The following is a 6,000-nucleotide window of genomic DNA, read 5'->3' on the forward strand; positions in this document are numbered from 1 at the left end:
CCTTATCTGCACATTTTCAGAAACTGGCAGATGTTTGAAACAGAATTGATGCTGTAAAGATTGTTCATAAAACAGATGGATTTACACATTTCAGTGACCCTCAAACTAAACCACTCACTCCTCTTAGAGTCTAAATGCGATTAGAAAATCTGGCCCCAAAACTGGTTGAATTTTGTAGTAGTCCACTATGCAGACAATCATGAAAGCTTTTTAGAGAGCGCTATATGCTTTTACGGCATACATATTGTGATATATAACATCAGCATTACCATTATTCCTCTTAATAATTCATGAAACATTCCATGTTTGTAATTTAGTAATAATGTAGTCAAGTAGTTTTTTTTTCTTTTTTTTTCTTCTTTTTTTCTCTTGCTCGCTGACACTGAGCACTAATGAGAAATCCTTTCCTATCAGAATATATTACGGTAGTATTATTATTATTCTTTTTCAATAAAGTGTGACATTCACATTCTGAATTATATTGCTGTGGTCAGTTTTATACTTAGTTCAGAAAAAAAAAATCTACAGTTTTCTTTATTTGTTTGGTCATTTGGTATTTATGTTTTAATTGTGTTGCAAAATGTTGTGCAAATATAGTGTCTTGCAAACAAAAAGGTGTTTTGGCCAGTAAACTCCTAATTCTAAAAAAAAAAGAAAGTGCACAAAAACCCCTCTGAATTCAGCCAACAGACCAGCCTAACCAGGATAGGAGAACAGCTAAAACCATGGTTATGGTTTATATATATGGTTAAAAATATGGTTAAATATTTATTTATTTATTTATTTATTTATTTTTCAGTTGGAATAGTTTATTATATTGGTTGGAAACAGTTATTTTGTTTAAACATCAGAATGAGACCTCTTTTTTCTTTACTTGAATTACTTCACTTTTATTTCATTATTGCTCAGTATTTGCATTTATGCATTATTAATCAGATAAATCTATGCATGTACAGGGATTGTATGTACCGAATGTACTATTTTTTTACTGAATTAACCTATGGAGACTAGAGGAAATATAGCACAAGCACATCTTTCAAGCTAAATATTGCACAAAAAGAAGTTTGTTAGGTTTGAAATGATAAAACAATATTCAAAATGAAGATAAAATGTGTTTAGACACTTTGTGATAGCCAAATGTTAGTGGAACATGCCCATAGTTAAAGGGATAATTCACCCAAAAAATGATAATTCTCTCATCATTTGCTCTCCCTCATGCCATCCCAGATGTGTATGACTTACTTTCTTCTGCAGAACAAAAATTAAGTTTTTAGAAGAACATTTCAGCTTTGTAGGTCCATACAATGCAAGTGAATGGTGACCAAAACGTTGAAGCTCCAAAAGGCAAATATAGGCAGCATAAAAATAATCCATACAACTCCAGTGGTATAATACATTTTTTTCAGAAGTGATATGATTGGTGTGGGTGAGAAACAGATCAATATTTAAGCCCTATTTTACTATAAATCTCCACTTTCACATTTTTCTTCTTTCTTTGTGTATATCACTACCTTCTGGTCTGGGCTGGTGTAAGGTGGGGATTTATAGTTAAAAAGGACTTAGATATTGTTCTGTTTCTCACCCACACCTATCATATTGCTTATGAAGATATGGATTATACCACTGGAGTCATATGGATTACTTTTATGCTGCCTTTATGTGCTTTTTGGAGCTTAAAAGTTCCTGGTCACCATTCACTTGCATTGTATGGACCTGCAGAGCTGAAATATTCTTCTAAAAATCTTCATTTGTGTTCAGCAGAACAAAGAAAGTCGTACACATCTGGGATGGCATGAGGGTGAGTAAATGATGAGAGCATTTTAATTTTGGGATGAACTATTCCTTTAATGTGCTGAACCATCTGTGTGTACATGAAGAGCACTAATTCATACATCCATTATATTCACCTTGAAGCCAGCTGCGTAAAAGTAATAGCAAAACGTTAGTTCAGAGAAAAGCTCTAGCTGCATTTCTTTGCAGATGCCACTTAGTTTAAATTTGGTTATCTAATTCAATGGCTTTTTCATAATAAAACATGGCCACTTTATCAGGCACAGTTTTCCAATACTGGTTTGAAAAGCCTGAATTCTTCATAGAATGGATACCACAAGGCACTTAAGTGCATAATACAGTTGCTCTTGAGTTGCTGCCACATGATTGGCTGATCAGATATTTGCATTAACATGCAGCATGTATATAGACATAAGTGACCATCGGGTTTGTATGTAATGTGGAGTTTCTTGTCAGTGTGTAAACAAGATGTTGTGACCCGTAACTCCATGGTTTTACCACTAGCACGATAGTAATTGCATGGTTTTTGGACATGTACCATGGCAATACCATGGTATTCTTTGACAAACCAAAAGTTCTTTACTGCACTTTCTTTGTTATGACTATTTTCCACATTTAAAATAATGATAGTCATTCTAAACTATGTGATGACACAAACACTAGAAAGGGAATTATAGAGTGACAGAAAACAAAAATGTTGCTTTTCAATCACTAGTCACCAGTCCAAACATCCATCCATTTAAAACAATAAATAAATACAGAAATAAATTCATACACAATTTATACAGTCTACAAAACTATTTCAAGCATTAAAGCATAAGCTTTCTGAAAAGTTTTTAAGATCATTAGAAACATGGCCCCAAAACTTCTGGCACCCCCCCTCCCGGTCCGATGAAAAGACTTGCCCACTCTATCTGAAGCAGCCTATCTTGATATACCGCCTAAAACCAATAGTATAAGAAGATGGTAATCTTCAAGAACCATGATATTTTGTTTTGTTTTGTCAATGGAGGGCAGCTGCTGGCACTGAAACCAGAGAGAGAGAGAGAGAGAGAGAGAGAGAGAAACGGGCTGACAGGGCGGCAATCTGTTTCTCCATGGCAACGCAGTGTTTTTGTTATCATGCCCATGAGTCAGAGGAGCAGTGACTCACTGTCAGGAGGAAATTCTCTCTGTTCTCAATTCACACAACCACACTCTCTCACCAGAGCCAAATATGGACAACAACGCAGAGTGAGAGAGAGAGACATGTAGTAGGGGTATACGGGGAGAGAGTGGCCAGTTCTGAGTTTTGGAGCATGGGAGGGGAATGGTCACACCCAGTGAGTTCACACCTCAGTTTATTGGGCAAACAACTTTACTTAGATGACAATTCTTTATTTGTTGAGTCACATCACAATGTGTGCCAACTTTTGTTTTAGAAATGATTAGAGTATGATCAAATAGTCTGTGGTACTATTTAGTGTTGCAATCTCATTTTCTTCCTTTACTGAATTAATCACAATCAGGTTTATAGATTATGAATTTCCCCTGACAAAAAATAAAAACTAGCAACTTCCCCGAACACCCTAGCAAGGATCCAGAAAACACTAGCAACCAAACAGAAGACCCTAGCAATCCCCCAGAACACCTGGCAGTTCCGTGGTATAGCGATGGAATCATGTAGTAATACTATAGTACATTTATACAGGGGAGACCAGGGCTAATTGTCACACAGGGAATTTGTCACAAAGGCTAAATCACAGCAACTACTGGATAGAATTAGTCAAAAGTCTAATTGGTGCAAATTTGTGTTTTCTTTAGGAGAACTTCAAACACCTAGTTCAAAACCCTCGTAAATTAGAACATCTTTTTTGTGAATTCTACCCTGCAAAGTAAGTTTTCATTGTAATATTTTTGTTATAGCTCTTGGGTAAAAAGAGAACATTATCAAACAACACTGGCATACTTTCAGGCAAGGGTCAACAATAGATTGGCAGATTTTTCCTGAAAGGTTTAAATGTGTTCTTTGGACAAAGGTATTTTTTGTAAAAGTTAGTTCAGGACTGGGTTGTCACATGTTTTAAATATCATAAAAGAAACCAGTTTATCAATTCCAATATTTGTTGGCCAAAATAATGTTTTGATATGTTTGTATTTTTATTCTTACTGTACATGAATCATTTTGTGCTTTAAAATTGTTTTACTTTTTAAATTTTCCTGAAAAGCTTATAATAGGCTGTTTGATGTGGGTGTAGATTTAAAGTGGGGAGCACATTGTCACCACAGGTCAACATGCATTCAATGAACTATATTTTATCCTGGGCAAAATTGTGAAAAAAAATTTTTCATGACATTGATGTACTATGTGGCTATGCAGAAACTGACTTTCAAAACTAAACACAGTAAAAAGTGTATCAACAAGCCCTGGTCTCCCCTATACCAAGGTACTGTTTGATTACCATATACGTATATGTAGTCACATTTACTCATTTAGCAAACTCTTCTATCCAAAGCAATTTACAATGAACCTGTAGAGGAAATGCAGTTGTTTTTTGCTAGTAATGGTTACATCTCATGACATGCTCCTTGCAGGGATCGAATCGGCAACGTTTCAATTACCATCCTTACACCTTGGGCCAGCCCTTTGCGGTCAACCTCAGTACAGTGTGTTTTCAGGAACACATTGGATTTTTCACTGCAAGACAATTTTAAGCAAATGTTCTGCTAAAAATTGCCCAAGTTCTGCCTGTTCAACTTAAGCCACCAGTATGTGATTCCACTAATGCCAAATGTAGGTACTGCCAAATGGGCAGGGAAAAACTGTGAACAGTGAGTGGTAGTAATACTGATGCTTGCCTTAGCAAAGTACCTGAAATCTGTAAAGGTTGCAAGCTACTAGTGATACTAATACTGCTGAAAAAACTTCTAAAACCAACCTAAGCTGATTGGCTGGCCTTAGCTGGTCATCCAGCCTGGTCTTTTGACTGGCTTTAGAGGGGTTTTAGGCACTTTTTAGCTGGTCAGGCTAGGAGACCAGCTAGACTAACTTAGCAAGGCTGGGTGACTAGCTTAAACCAGTTAGGACCACCCAACCAGCTTAGGATGGTGTAGGAGCCATAAAGTTATATATATAGGGAGGATGATAATGTATCGATTTCTTTATTATATGGCTTGTTTAACTTAGTTTTCTGCACTCCCCCTGTGGTAGATATGATGCAGTGCACCTGCTTTTGCTTTTCCTCTAGGCAACCATTTTAAACAGGAAATTATGTGGCAAGGGAGGGTGGGAGGGGAAACAAGAAGTGATGTGGCAAGGAAGGTGGGAGGGGGAAAAGGAAGTAATGTGGAAAGGGAGGGGAAACAGGAAGTGATGTGGAAAGGGAGGGTGGGAGGGGAAACAGGAAGTGAAGTGGAAAGGGAAGGTGGGAGGGGAACAGGAAGTGATGTGGAAAGGGAGGGTGGGAGAGGAAACAGGAAGTGATGTGGAAAGGGAGGGTGGGAGGGGAAACAGGAAGTGATGTGGAAAGGGAGGGTGGGAGGGGAAACAGGAAGTGATGTGGAAAGGGAGGGTGGGAGGGGAAACAGGAAGTGATGTGGAAAGGGAGGGTGGGCGGGGAAACAGGAAGTGATGTGGAAAGGGAGGGTGGGAGGGGAAACAGGAAGTGATGTGGAAAGGGAGGGTGGGAGGGGAAACAGGAAGTGATGTGGAAAGGGAGGGTGGGAGGGGAAACAGGAAGTGATGTGGAAAGGGAGTGAGGGAGGGGAAACAGAAAGTGATGTGGAAAGGGAAGGTGGGAGAAGAGACAGTTTTTTGACCTACACTTGCAACTACCTCTTCACAGATGAATGAACTGAAAGCATTGCTTGTTGATGGTGGTGATGTGGAACTTATGAAAAAAGGTGTGGATGCATTTTATATGGCACTTGAGCAGGGGTAGACTGGCCATCGGGAGAACCGGGACTTTTCCCAATGGGCCACCCGCGAAACGGGGCCAAATGGGCCACGATAAGCTGAAATGGGCCGCTGCGTTATGCAGAACAGACCACAAAACGGCGCCGCGATATGCCGAAGGGGGCAGCATTATGCAGAAAAGGACAGCGATCCCGGGCCGATTTCTCTTTCCAGTCCGCCCCTGCACTTGAGGAATTCAAGACTGCTCATAAGCTTGTGAAAAAACAGTTATCTGATGATATCAGAGAAAATGAACGGATTGATTGTTATGAGCC

The 6,000-nt window shown here is 38.7% G+C and overlaps 1 protein-coding gene across 1 annotated transcript in view; it reads left to right on the forward strand.

The window, feature by feature from the left end:
- Positions 1-4,194, forward strand: part of LOC127450259 (Na(+)/H(+) exchange regulatory cofactor NHE-RF2-like) — a 52,094-nt gene extending 47,900 nt beyond the window's left edge. Inside the window, exon 7 of the mRNA XM_051714213.1 lies at positions 3,595-4,194. The gene's annotated coding sequence lies outside the window, so the exon portion shown is untranslated. The remainder of the gene's footprint in view (positions 1-3,594) is intronic.
- Positions 4,195-6,000: the final 1,806 nt, after the last annotated feature.

The sequence above is a fragment of the Myxocyprinus asiaticus genome, chromosome 13 (genome assembly GCF_019703515.2).
Source record: "Myxocyprinus asiaticus isolate MX2 ecotype Aquarium Trade chromosome 13, UBuf_Myxa_2, whole genome shotgun sequence".
Classification (NCBI taxonomy): Eukaryota; Metazoa; Chordata; class Actinopteri; order Cypriniformes; family Catostomidae; genus Myxocyprinus; species Myxocyprinus asiaticus.